At 39.7% G+C, this 14,505-nt stretch overlaps 1 protein-coding gene across 2 annotated transcripts in view; it reads left to right on the top strand.

Moving 5' to 3' along the window:
• Window positions 1-3,421: 3,421 nt before the first annotated feature.
• ndrg2 (NDRG family member 2) overlaps window positions 3,422-14,505 on the top strand; it is a 49,550-nt gene continuing 38,466 nt past the window's right edge. The window contains exon 1 of one of the 2 annotated variants that reach the window (XM_034164224.1): window positions 3,422-3,618. The gene's annotated coding sequence lies outside the window, so the exon portion shown is untranslated. The remainder of the gene's footprint in view (window positions 3,619-14,505) is intronic. The other variant, XM_034164223.1, reaches the window with a different exon arrangement.

Here is a 14,505-nt window from a genome sequence, read left to right as displayed (position 1 = left end):
TCATTACTGAATGTGTCCATCATTATGACTGCACGTGGTGTGCGTGAGACACAAAACACGTCACATCTCCAGCATGCTTAAATAATGCAGCCAGAATCAGTGACAGGGTCCTGATGGAGACACAACGGCGATGGAAAGTCGCTCAGATGATGCTGTAACTTTTCCTTGTTTTTTTGTTTTTTTTCTTCCATTTCTTCCCTCCCACCCACATCTGCTTTGTGCAGCGGAGCTGTTTCTGATGGTCTTTAGATACGTAGCATCAAACGCTTCCACTTCTTCTCATCTTGACTCGATGGTGGATCCGTGTGGGTTTGTGCGAGTCTCAGCAGACCTGCAGAATGAGGACTGTAACGAGATCTGTAATTCCACCGAAACTGTACAAATATGAGTGAGACTCGCAGACAGGCGGCTGAAAAGTTCACAAAAATTCTCTGCAGCATTCTTCAAGAAAACTGTACAAAGAGTCCAAAAATTGTTTTATTTAGACAACATTCTGTGCAGCAGGATGTTCTTTGCATCAGGACCTGACGCCAGAAGTCATTCCTGCATAATAGTACAGTAATTATGTGCAACAACGAATCGGTATGTTTTCATAAATGAAGCTGTCACATCTACACCACCATGTTGCTACAGCAGCCCAAAAGGGACAGACTTGCTCTGCATTTCGCATTTTGAAGTTAAACTGAAAAAAGGGGAGAATCAGTTGTTACTGATTGCGTGCGCAATAGACGATCGTACATATTGCTTATCACAAGAGGCGGAAAGGGAGCATGAATCCCCATTGTGAAAAAGAAGCAAAAATATCAAGGGAAACAGTCATGACTGTGTAATGCAATCTGAAACCTTACCACTAGAGGGCACCAAATCTTACACACTGTAGCTTTAAGGATGCAGTAATATTTGTAAAAACAGTCTGTGTTACACAGCAAATAAAAAAAAAAGAAATACAAAACAAACTGCTCATAATCTTGAGGTCACATTGGTATCTCTTGGATTGGTTTCAAAGTTGTACATCAAGCCTGGAATCCATGTTTCAGTCCTTCTCTTAGATGGTGGACCTGGATCAGTACCCAGCTTTTACATTTTTAAGGGATTCTTTGCCAGAGTTTGTAGTAGTTGGGTACTGATCCATGTCCACATTTCCCTTTACACACCATTTCTAGCATTATGAACACAACAGCTACAGAAGCTTGGTATTGATCCTTGTCTTGATCTTGGTGTAGGGCTGAAACACTGATACTAGACTGTATGTGAAAGTTTCAAGATGAACAGGGGGATACCAGTTGAGTTCCAGGCCAAAATCCAATTGACCAATGGTAAAGAACCCAACTCTAGAGATGTTTGGTCCAAAATAGTTACAGATGGTCTATAAAATCAAACGTAGACCAGGATCTAATTCAGCTTGGACCTGAAAAAGTTTCAAGCCAATCAAACCAGTAGTTCTTAAAAATTTTGCCACACAGAACTATTCACACCTTACAAGAGGGCACAGAATTCTAAATCAAGATGACTTGCATGATACTGGATCCTCTGGATACCTAATGTTGAGTCTTGTATGTGTAAAATATTGCATTTGATGGTGTTTAACATCTCTGTCCTCTTTTTACAAATGCTGCTGGTTTGTTTATGTAGCTAGGCTACCTGTTCTTTTTTAATAAAAAAACAAACAAAAGCATTTCCATGGAGTGAACATGATTGTTCTCCTAAATGTCACAATTCATTATGGGCCAAACATTTGTTTTTTCTGCTCTTGCAGTACCTGGACATAATTAATTTGTCTTACTGACCATTTTATTGGCAGCGGCACAAAGTCCTCAGCTCCACTAAATGACATGTTTGCACCATCTGTTCCAGTGGTCACAGCCGTGCCAAAAATCTAAACTCTGTATGCATTTAATAAAGAGGAGGATTTCTTTATGTATTATCTTATTTTTGACAGCTTTCTTACAAACTGCCTTCATGGTCCGATATCAGTCAAAATTAATGGATCAAATGTTTGAAATAAAAGTGGTGATGTCCAATCTGATCTGAACCTTCTGTTGAACATCAGAGTTGTGTTGTGGGTTGTGCATATTTTCCTTTAGGCGAGTAGAATATTAGTATCACAGTTTGAAATAATGCTTTTTTTTATATAACTAGGTTCGCAGAGTACATTGGACAAACATATTTATTAACATATTAGATCTTATAAGATGGAGAAAACACTATCGGCTTGGTATCGGCAGATAGTGAAGGCTCCATATCTGTATTGCATTGAGATGGACGAGTAGTATCCTGCCATCCTGTGCCATGTCATTTTTTAACGGGTTTTCAGTAAAATAACTGCTCCATGCGATACTGTACTGTTAGCATTTCTTAATGATTGATGGAAATGAAGACCAAGGCATATTCAGTGACTTGGAAATGTCCATGTATCCATCTTCTGACTTATCTAAAGAAAACTGGCTGTAAAAGTGATGCTTTTTATTTACAATAAACTTATATTTGGTTTGTTCATTCATTCCCAAATGGTTATGGGATACATTTGTTGAATTACAGTTGAAAGTCTACACTTCAAGCACTGTCCAAACACTGTTCATCTTGGATTGTTCAACCTTGGCTGAGGTGTGCACTCAACTGACTACCCTTCTAGTTTTTTTTTTGTGTGTGTGTGTGTGTGTGTGTGTGTGTGTGTGTTTATTTACTTATTTTCTTTTTTGGGGGGGGGGGGGGGGTGTGAAAGGTGAACTGAGACCTCCTCTGGGTAACAAATTAAGGTCATTTGGAGCCTGATATTTTGATTTGATTTATTTTGGCAATTAAAGTTACAGGTACAGAAGAATATAATATAAAAAGCAAAAATATATATTTCCATTGTGGTCGCCAGAAAAAGAAGAAAATACAACAGGCAAAAAAAGAAGGTACAACAAATTAAAACATGTATACTGTAAAAGCTGCACTATTGGAATGACTAAGCATAATCCTAAAAGTACACAGGTCGAACAGAAAATAATAGAAAATTGAATGGATTCTCACTGCAAAACTCATTTAAACGAAAACTTTGCTTTTGTTATTTTTATTCGAGTTATTTTCAAACTAAAGTCCTTATTTATCTGCTGGCTCGTGCACAGGCTTCCACGAGCGCGACAATGATGGACCGTACCAACATGAAACAAGAGGGGGGATCTGAAAAAGAAACTGGCTGTTTCGTCTGCTTTCCCAAAGTGGATTAACCTGGCTCACCCCGTGGCATCCACACAAATATATATATTTAAACAAAACACCATTCGTTTTTCTTGATTGGTGCGACTGACACACAGATGTTTTCTTCTTTGTGTCAGAAGTATTTTCCACCCCTACAACCCGGATGGTTCAGTCCATGGTTCTGATTGACCGCTTCGTGTTTTTTCTCTGTCAGAAATTTTCTCCTGCTGGAAAAAGGAGCAAGAAAAAAAACATCACGGAGGGGAGAGAGAGAGGAGCAGCATAGTGAACCAAGCAAAAACAGGAGGAGGAGAAAAAGTGAAATCACAGGAGACTGGAGGAACGTGTTGGGAAAGCAGCACAGAGACGAGACTATATCACATATCACCTCCATATACTGTAGAAGAAGTCCCTGCGTTTTTCTGAAGATTACAGGTGAGTTTACTCTCTATTTCAAAAACACATTTGTTTTTTTCTGTGTCGAGCCTAAAAACAACGAAGAAAACGATTTTTCTTCGTGTGTTGCAAGGTGAACCTCTTTGCTTTAATATTTGATAAAAATAAATTCAGTGTCAAAGTAACAATTCATGTAATTAAAAAACAAAACAAAACATTTTTTTCCACCATAAATATAGAAAAGTAAAACTGGTTAATTTTGGAGGTCCCGATGAGAGCAGCTCTTTTGTTCCGTTTTGGGCGCACATAATAATCCGGGCCACCACTGACACTGTCGCAGCCTCACTCACAGGAGCCTCCGTAATGCAAAACAGTCGCTCGTGTAGCTCAACATTATTTTACCCTCTGCTCCCCTGTAAAAAAACGTGGCTTTGTTTGTATGTACGAGATTAAATATTTCTATTTTTTGTGCAGCGGGTGACCTGTTGGGGTGTTGTGGCTGTTTACGAGTCTGAGGAGAACGTGTGTCAATGTCAAACGGGCGCGAGCCGGCTAAGATCAAACCTTTTGCAACACGAATTAATGACACAAACGCTCTGAAAAAGCTCCTTTAGAAAACACGTTGCCAGTTCGGGTCTGTTTTGCTTCATTGTGTCGTGCACAGATAACCAAGGACACGCGTGCCCGCAACCAGGTTGGCGCTTAGTGCGCCACTACGCTGCACTCGCGCGCACATTCTTTGGTGAATCATGATGACCGCAGCCGGCGGCATGCGCGCACGATGCGGCAGCTCCGCGAGCGAAAGGGGCCCCTGCTGAGCGCGTACGCGCATACCTGGTCAGAAATAAGTCTGTTTATAGAAGTGCAGACACGCACGCGCACACCGACTCTCCTTTGAAAGAGCTGGTAGGTGTGATGCATTGACCCTGAAGAAATAATCAAAACTGGGTTTTTAAATCGCTGCTCATTTGGCTCTGATGGTATCACTTCACACAGTTTATGATTTACCTGTTTGAATCTCAAAGATATTACAGACATTTGCACTTGCAGTGTTTGAGATAGCTGGGATACGCTAAAGCCCCCCCAAATGGATGGATGACATTTGAGATACCAGATAATGACATTTGCAGCAAGAAAGCACTCATAGAGTGTATAGATAAGGCTCAGCACATCAGCCCTGATGTTGAAGTGCAGGTGGTGAGAGAAAGTAGGGATGGGAATTGATAGTTTCATCAGTATCGATAACAGTGCTTCTGGTACTCAGTCTGATTTCTGTTTTGATTCCTTTATTCATTTGCCTGTACTGATATCACACACCCACAGTTTGTGCAACACTTTCGCATCATATTGAACAGCTGGATGCCTGGAGCCAATCTCAGCAGTCATAGCGTATGAGGCAGAGGATACCCTGGGCAGGACGCCAGTCTGTTGCAGGGCCTCATATAGACAGTGGTGGCCACAGTTCCGCTAATCCGCTAACCACTAATTATCGAAGCTAAGGTTTTCGTTAGCGGATTAGCTTTTCAGATAACTTTAAAAACCATCAGCGGACCAATTAGCTTCCGATAAATTTAGTTCAGATAATTTTTTGACCACTAACATATTTTTGCAAGCATAGTGAATAAAGCTTAACAGTTAAAAACATTTGTGAAGTCTGAAAGCTATGATTTTAGTGCCTAACTACATGTCTACTACATGTTTTGTAGCAGACAGACAGCTATGAGTGGTACAGTTCTATCCTCTGCAGGCAGAGAAGAGCTGACTACCAGAGAGAAAGGAAGAGAGAGAGAAAGAGAAAAAAAAGATCATTTCTCTTCACACCATACAGACTTGCTGGCATATTACACAAGTCATGCACATGCACAGACAGACAGTTTTGACTTATGGTTAAAATTTTAAACAAACATTGAAGTTAACATCACATCTGTCATTTTACAAGGTGAAAAAAATCTGTTATATGTTTTAATTTTAAAGTAATGCACTAATTTTGAAGGTTTTAGCATTTAGACACACACGCTGCAATGCATTATGGGTAAATTAGTTTCCCGACATGAGTGTTTGGTTAGTTGGTTGGTATAGCACGCAACTTACCGAAACGTGTGGTGGGTTTTCCAAATAAATCTGTATTTGTAAATATGTGTTGTTGTTTTTTTTCATTTGTAAAAAACACTGCCATCTACTGGCATGGCAGTATGAACAGCATTTGCCACACATTCGCTAAAAGTGCTGAATCCACTTAACAAACAGAATTTTCAGTTTTCATATTGCCTTTTTTAATACAAAAAAATAATGTATGGTCCTGGTCCACAGATGTGCATTAAGAAATTTTTTTAACCAAATGTTAATTAAGCTAGCTGCGAGCTGATTCAGAGTTGTTTGATTCATTTCTCTGTCACTGTAGTGTAGCTTGTCAGTAACGACAACAGCATTGCTTGCTGTTACACGTCCACAGAAGCTGTAATTTGTGGCCTCCACCTTGTAGTAACATAATAAGAGAGCAATGAATTACTTGAGTGCTCAATGTCAAATTATCAAGAACTTGATAAATGAAGCTTGAGGCCATGAATCTTTTGGCATAACTACTACATAACTAGCATAACTACTACAATGTAACCACAACCTTGATTTATTATAAATAATAACAGCACATTATATTTAGGCAAAATTCAAAAACCTTTTCTAAGTTTAATGACAGGATTAAACAATACAGTCAAGCTGCTTATAACTTGATCATAAACAGTAATGTGCGTTGCTTTTATAAATTGTGGGAGGTGTCACATTCAGAATTAAATCTTCAATTGAAACTTTATACACCACTTTTCAACATAAGAAATAAACTCTAATTTTGAAACCTCACAATCTAACAGCTCAAACAGCTTCATTGTTTCCTGAAGTCAACACTGGCAGATTAGCAAACAATAAAGGAGTAAAAGTTAATATTAATCAAGTCAGCAGGCAGCTCTCATTGTGTTTGTGCAGGTTTCCCAACCGCTGAATGTGCTTTATCAAATGGAACAAATGTGAACAAACAGCAATTGTTTCAATGTTATGCACATTTGTGCAACTTAAAGGTTTACAGCAACCGCTCTCTGTTGTCTTTATCAGAAGTTGGAAACATTTTTTGCCTTTCAAATGAGAGAAATTTGAAAAGTCATGGAAATGGGTCAGATTGTATTATTCATGTGACATGTTCAATCATTTCTGTGAGTACTGTAAGATTTAGTTTCCTTTGGAGGATATTTTTGTATTTGAAACATGAAAAAAACTGAAAAGGAAATTTAAAATTAATTTTTAACATCTAAAAATCAAATTACACCTTTTTTTCTGTTTTTCCTGTAATGTTAAAAAAGGTACGACTGTCCAACCCGATTTCATAAAGTGTCATCTGCAACAAAAGCTTCATTTGGTCAAAAGGAGTCTAACAGTCAAAGCTTCATTCACTTCTGTAAATAGATTCAGAAAGCTCCAATAAATTAGACCAAACTGCTCCCACCAGCCACAGTGTAGTGATGCCATGTCAACATGTCAATCTCCTTGGATTATTAATATGGCTGGCACACAAACACTCAGGGACGTAGTGTCATTCTAAAGGGCAACTGTTCCAGGCCCAAGACTTTATTTTTGTCCTTGACAGATGCAAATAATGACGCTCCAGAAATGCCACAAGTCACTGCTGACACAAAAAGCCATTCAAAGTAACACTGTTCTCTCCGCAACATGGGACAGTCAGATTTTTACATAATTTGGCAAAATCTTCCCAGATTAAAAAACTAAGTGCTAGCTATTGCCTATATGAAACCTTAAAATCACTGTCAAATTACAGAAATTTTACATTGAAATAAGGTAATTTCCCTTCTATATTTTGGTGGAACAATATAGAATTATAACGATGCGCCACTGTCAGTGTATTTAAGTTTTGTGTCTTTGTTATTTGATTGTGTATTGGCACTGCAACTCTAAATTGTTTCTTTGGTTAACCAAAAGCTAGCAGATGTCCTCCCTAAATTCATGTCTTCAAACTGTAGAACAGGGGTGGCCAAGTTCGGTCCTCGAGAGCCACCTTCCTGACACTCTTAGTTGTCTCCCTGCTCCAACACACCTGAATCCAGTGAAAGCCTGTCACTGGATTCAGGTCACTGGATTCAGGTGTGTTGGAGCAGGGAGACAACTAAGAGTGTCAGGAAGGTGGCTCTCGAGGACCGAATTTAGCCACCCCTGCTGTAGAACATTCTGTCCAGCACTGGGATGGGAACTGATTCAGAGTTTATTGATATTGATGCAATATCAGTTCTGCTTCTTAAGCCACCTTGACACTTGCACAAATTGATCCCCGCACACACAATCTTGCATGCCAATGAGTAAACATGTTGTGAACTGTTGTAAGCTGTGCGAGGCTACGTGCCAGTGCGCATAGAAAATTTTGAAATGTTCCAAATTTCTGGCATGCATAAATTTTGTGTAACTTGCGTGAACTAGTCGTGAACATTGCCCAACCTGTTGAAAACACTGCATGTCAATGCATCTCATTGCACGCAGGATAATTCTCAGGTAATTCCTGTAGCCTCTTGGATCTTCATTGTGAAGTTCTGTCAATAACTGGTCATAGTGTCCAAAGTGATGTCTTCTAGTCAGCCATTCCCTCACCCACACTGTCCTTGCTTTCCTTTTTTTAGTTGGGGCTGGGTCTTCTTCTTTGGCCTGCTCTTTCTGCATTTTCTCCTGCTCTTCAAGAAGTAGTGCTGCAGCTGCGAGATAATATAGAGGCCTTTTCTTGTTTTTGAGAGCTTCTTCTTTGGTGTTCACCATCTTGTAGGGTTGACAACAAATCGAGGAATGAATGGAACAATGCGATGCCTGCTATTTTATGTAGCATGGTGCCAAATGCCACGACTGCTTCGTGTATGCGTGAAGTGGTTGTGGCAATGCATGCCTTTGCAGGAACAATGCGCGTCGTGCATATCATGTCATACACTGTACGTAAAAAATGCGCCAACAATAGTTGAACAGGTGTAAATGTAGTGCAATGCCTAAGACAAATTTCTCTAATGGGACAATAAAGTTGACCTTGACCTTGACATCAGTTGTGTGGTAGCTTGCCATTGCACACCATTTTCAGTCACGCATTGCGTGACAAGTGTGTAACTTATGCATAAACATGACATGAACAGTGTGCAAACTAGGCTTCATGCTGTCAAACGTACCATCTAAATGACACGCGTTGGAATGATGAATTGTGCGGCAGTGCTGTGCCAAAATTCATTCAAGTGTCAAGGTGACTTTAGTCCGATTGCTTTTTTTTTCTTTTTCTTCTTCAGTTTTCTGTGTGGGGAAAACATAAGTCAACACAGGTTTTCAGCGTCAGTGTGGCTGGTTTCTTTGTTGCTCGACAAAGAGTGACATCATGACACTTGAGATTTTCTCATCTCTAGTATAGTACAGCAGCAGTTAGAAACTGCCAATGATTATTGATTTTGGACTGTAAAAATCAATTCTTGCATCGTAAAATTAAGTATTGGTGTTTTTCTTCCACTCATCATATGTTACAAAGTTACAGTTACAAAGAAGCCAAAGCAAAGCTAACACAGCTGTTATGTTTTTGTCATTTAGACCTGCATCCTTGTCCACATTATGAGGATTTATTAAAAACACAAAGCTTATGAAGGATTTGAAATGCAGACTGTGATTAAATTGCAGGATTGTCCTCCACAAGACACATCACCTTTGTTTATTTTTGCTCTGATTTTTTACTTTTTAACCCATTTTTATGTCATATGAATTTGGGTGGGGGTGGTCACAGTAAACCCAAATAAGTTGCATAAGTTAGACAAATTGAGGCAACCTGTTGCCATAGTTTTTTTTAAGTTCATGTAGTTAAAAATAAGTCATCAAAACTCAAGTTATTAGAATTAAATATTTGGCTTTACTTGTATTTGTAGATTTTTTTATTTTATTTTATCTAAATTTAAAAGTATTTTCAGTTGTTTAAAGTAAATAGAACTTTAACATTTTAAATGCCAAATGTCAATAATCAAGGCAGGAATGCAGATTCAACACAGAATACACTGGTCCTCAGTGGGGTTGGGAGTTCACCGTCTTGTTCATTGGTGTCTTTTTCAGCAGCACTCTGACACAAACTCACACAAAATAATAAATTGTCTGTGGGCCGGGTCCTGGATGTAGCAGCCGTGCTGTTCTGTGTACACCTGATCCCATCAGATCTCAGAAGTAAAGCAGCATAGGTCCGAATTAGTTCTTGGTTGGGAGACCACTTGGGAAAATTCGGGGCGGTGTGTGTTTCTCCATGTAGAAGTGGAGTTCTATCAGGAAGGGCATCTGGTCTAAAACTGGTACCAGATCCCACTGCAGATCTGTGCTGGATCCACTGGAATGACCCTGAGAAACGGAGCAACTGAAAGACAGCAAAATGAAAAAGTCATCACATATTTATTGAATATTTTGAACTCTGTTACAAAAGATTCCAACTCTTATTGAACTATATTTATTTGTGTATTTGTCAGGGACAGCAGTGATTCATAAACACATATACATAAATGATCCAGCATCAATCCAGGAGGCCAACTTTTGCCTCTTGTTCCTGTCCAGGCATTAAAAGACAACCTAAAAAAAACACACACACAGTGAGAGACTGTTTGAGTCTTTGTGCTGTTCATTTTTAGCTTGTATTATTATCACATTCAAAGCACTTCTGTATTTAAAGTTTGCATGTGTAAGTGAAGATGGCACAGTTATTATGTTCATGACTCTTGCTATTTGTGGATGGCGGTATTGTGATATGTGCGCGCCTCTGTTGCTTGAGCGCTGATGTATTTTTACAGTCTCCATTGAAGCTTGTACCAGATCAGTGTTTACCATTTATTAATCTGGCCATCTATTAAAATAATAATAATATTAATCTGGATTATTTCATTGCCGTGTTGGTGGAAATGACACACTGCTTAATCCATCTGCATGTGAGTCAGTGTGTGTAGATTTTCAAGTGTAGGTGTGTGAGCTTACCGCGTTGTCGGTACTGAATGTTAGCATCTAGGCCAGTGTGTTTGAGTTGCTGAGTGTTTTGTCTGATGGCAGCAGGCCAGACACAGATAGGCCAATTCAGCACAATGCCCTGCCTGGTCCCATGAGTCCACGCAGGCCTTCACAACTCTCTATTTATAGTCAACCACTCTGCATAGACTCCATTCATATTTCTAATGTTGGATTTGGGAGCACACAGATATTCTAGTTGGCCAGATTTGCAGTCCATTATTGAGATTTGTGAGACCTACAGTACATGTGTCCAAATCACAAGCTGGGATTGACTTTGTTTGTATGATTGAGCCTCCTACAGCTTTCCCTCTGCATAATTTGAGATGTTTGTCCATAGATCTCGTACACGTGGTGGAAAGCCTGAGTGGCACAAAAAAAGCAAATCATACTGGCAAGAAAGTAAATGGTCTTCTGCCATCGCTTACAGTATCTTTGTGCTGTATTTATATCTATTCTCTGCACTTGTCACATCTCCTAGCAACAAGGACCAGCCAGAGCCACTGAAGAAATAAAAGTCTGAAATCAGATTAGTATTTAAAAAAAAAGAGGAAATGCACAGAGGAAAACGCTCTTACTATCCTAATGATAGGATGTTTCTCGCTGATGAAAGGGTCTGATACACATCTTATATGACAAATACGATACAGAAGTGATGCTCATTATTATGGAACAGTTCCATTCTGTCCAGTACGATGCTTTCAGATACAATTCTTTGTTTGATGTAGACGCTTCTTTTCCATGACAAATTAGAATAAGGCAAAAGTGGCTCTGCCCAGATCAAGAAGCCAGCTGTTTTTAGCTCAATAATATAGCATAAATTCCAAGTGCTGGAGTTCATTTCTGTTTTTTTTTTTGTTGTTGTTTGTTTGTTTTTTTCTTAATTTTGTCAAGATTCAAGCTCCTTGTCCAGAAGAGACAAGCCAGCCAGATGTTACATGTGCAGCATGTAATGGCTATTTAACAAGCGCTCTAACAGGCTTCCCTGTTTGGATCCTACAAGAGTTTAACACTGCACAGCATCTTCACTTGTTAAAATTGTTCCACCCCGTGTGAGTTGGGCTTTTTATCATTTTTAACTGAACCGCCTGCATTTTAAAATAATGCAACTTTCGATTCGATTTAAATTTGGCTCCTACCTTATGGCTCCCCAGTATATTGCAGTGATTGTGGCTGCTGGTCCAGCTGACCTGACTCAACCTGCTTGGACATCATGACTTGGATGACTCAGACACTCCACAGACTCATTTTACAAAAACACAGAAACACAGAAGTGCAACAGAAAAAAAAAAAATCACAGATGACATTGAAATAATTCTGCTCTGGTTTTCTGAACAAGTTGTCTCACCAAAACCAGCAACTTCCTGCAATAACTGACCAATCAAGAACTGAGACATTTGGAGCTGCTCGCTCACTCTTGCGGCGTGTGTGTACACAGTTTTGTATGCGCTCACAGCTCTCTCGCATCCCATTTATTTTATTTAATTTTTTCAGATTTTTCTTTTCATATACTCCAGACACTGATCTGCCTCCGTAGAAATAGATAATGTTGCAACAAGATCTCCTTGAAACAGAGCTGCCCTGCAGGTCCAAGTCTGTTTACTTGCTCGATTACGTAAACAGAGAAAATAGAGCCATTTCAGTAATTGCGAAGCTGTCAACTGTGTAACGTTGAAAACTGCAAACTAATTAAGTGATACAAAGTCAATTAGACATGGGCTAGCTCAGAGCTAAATTAATGGGCGGTCTCAAAAACAAAAATAAAACAGAGTCTTAGAAGAGTGAAATTGTGGGTGTAGACTCTGTTTTCCCAGAAGGTCTGTCGTGCGCCATACGAAGCAGCTTTCACTTATTTCATACAGTTCTTTGACTTTTGACATATGTGTAGCAATGTGGCTTTTTATTTGCTATCAGATGTTCAGAGGGAACTTGGTGTTTTTCTTTAACATACGGACTTTTTAATAATCAGGATTAGGACTATTACACTTTCACTCACCTTCCACTTTTTAATCACATTTAACAACAGTGCAACCTAAAGGCTCTCTGTTAGGAGTGGAATGACATGCATGTGTAGAAAGTAGAGTGCACATGTTGTGAGCCCTCTTTTGTAAGTACGATCTTAATATTGCACCATATAAAGTTCTGTTTGTCCTTGGACCAGGTTTTTGTTGGTCTGTGGCACAATCACCTTTTGCTGCCTCATGATAACAGTCACCAGCACTGCACCTGAACAAACCTCATTTTAAGACCAACACACGCATGAGTGCACCCATTACAATAAGTATCCTTGTTATTTAAAGAATGTGGTCGACAGGTACGACAGTGACAACTGCTTTGAGTGGAAGGTGGCATTGAGCTGCTTTGTATCTGATGGAAGATTAGACCCTATGTCCACCAGGCTACTCCAGTTGAGAGTCTTTGAGTAAGGCATTAGACCTCCAGTTGGTTCACTGGACCTGCTTCATAAGTAAGTCCCTTCGGCTGCTCTCTTGTTTTCACTCGGGGTCGCCACAGCAGATCCAAGGTGACTCTGCATATTGATTTGCAGGACGCCCTTCCTTATCCAACTCCACATTACATGGAGAAATGTGGCAGGGGTGGGGGTGGGGGGGGTTGCATTAAAACCAAGTGCACTAACGACTTGGCCACTACTCTTCCTAAAGGCACCCTTGACACTTGCATGAATTTGATCCCCGCACTGCTGCGCAATTCGTCGTGCCAATGCATCCTGCTTTGTCCCACTTGACACCACACTGTATAAAATAATCATTTCATAGCCGATGACACATTTGCTCTCATAATGTGGCTGACAAAACCATCTCTCATTGCTCCCAGAATCCCAGAGAAATTATCTACAGCTGCAGGTAGTCTCGTGCACGTCGTGCGGTAGAGAATGCATTTGGAATGTTGTCTCAAAGGTAATTATTTTTAATATATAGGGATGCATCGATCCCGATACCAGTATCAGGTATCAGCCCGATTCAGTATTCATTTACTCATACTTATAATCATAATATGCCTCCTATACTTAATGACCTGATACGGCTTTACAGCAGGGTGATGTCAACCTCTCAATGTGGGATTTTCACACGCACACTCTGAAATTTCCGGACTATAACCGCTACTTTTTTCATATGTTTTGAACACTGCGGCTTTAACAATGATAATTTATGGATTATTACAGGCTTTTATGTAATTTACTCATAAGTCAAATACGTCCTTCAGTGCTGTCCACTGATTGGCTGAAAGCCGCTGTCCATCATGTGGAGTAAATTCACACACACAGTAAATAAAAAGTCTTACCTGTTCGCTTCAGTGGAATTCATCACCATACGATCTTGAAGAAAAATAATCCACGTAAAGCCTCCTAAGTTTAGAAGATAACATCTCAAAATGCTTTAATTCCTTGTGTGTCTGAAAAAAGTTCCTCCGTGATTTCAGCACTTTGCGCCGCAGTTCCTTCATCAGAATGCCGATCAGGGCTTCAGCGGCAGAGGTTGTCCTTCAGGTTGGTGAGTTTCAGCCCTTGGTGTGGGTGTTCAGGTGTCTCTGTCCGCTACAGGGGTAATCCATTTGCGGAATCTCTGTGCGCTACGTTCAGAACCTCCGCCCGCTTCACGAACTACGCTTTGGGGCAGAAATTAAGCCACTGCTCCTCGTTACCGGCTCAGTTACCACAAGCTACGGGCCATTCTGTCTGAATGCGAGGAAATTATCTCATGAACCACAAAGAAAAAATAAAATAATGTTAAAATTACTCTGTTTTGCCTCGTGCTGATTTGTGTATGTTACCTGTATGTATTTAATTAAAAGTAAAAAAAAAATGGTGTGGAGAGTGAAAGACTGTTTAGGTCAGTGTTAATAAAATAATAATGTTGATTA

The sequence above is a fragment of the Thalassophryne amazonica genome, chromosome 23 (genome assembly GCF_902500255.1).
Source record: "Thalassophryne amazonica chromosome 23, fThaAma1.1, whole genome shotgun sequence".
Classification (NCBI taxonomy): Eukaryota; Metazoa; Chordata; class Actinopteri; order Batrachoidiformes; family Batrachoididae; genus Thalassophryne; species Thalassophryne amazonica.
The sequence above is the reverse complement of the archived record's forward strand: the minus strand, read 5'-3'. Positions and strand labels throughout refer to the sequence as shown.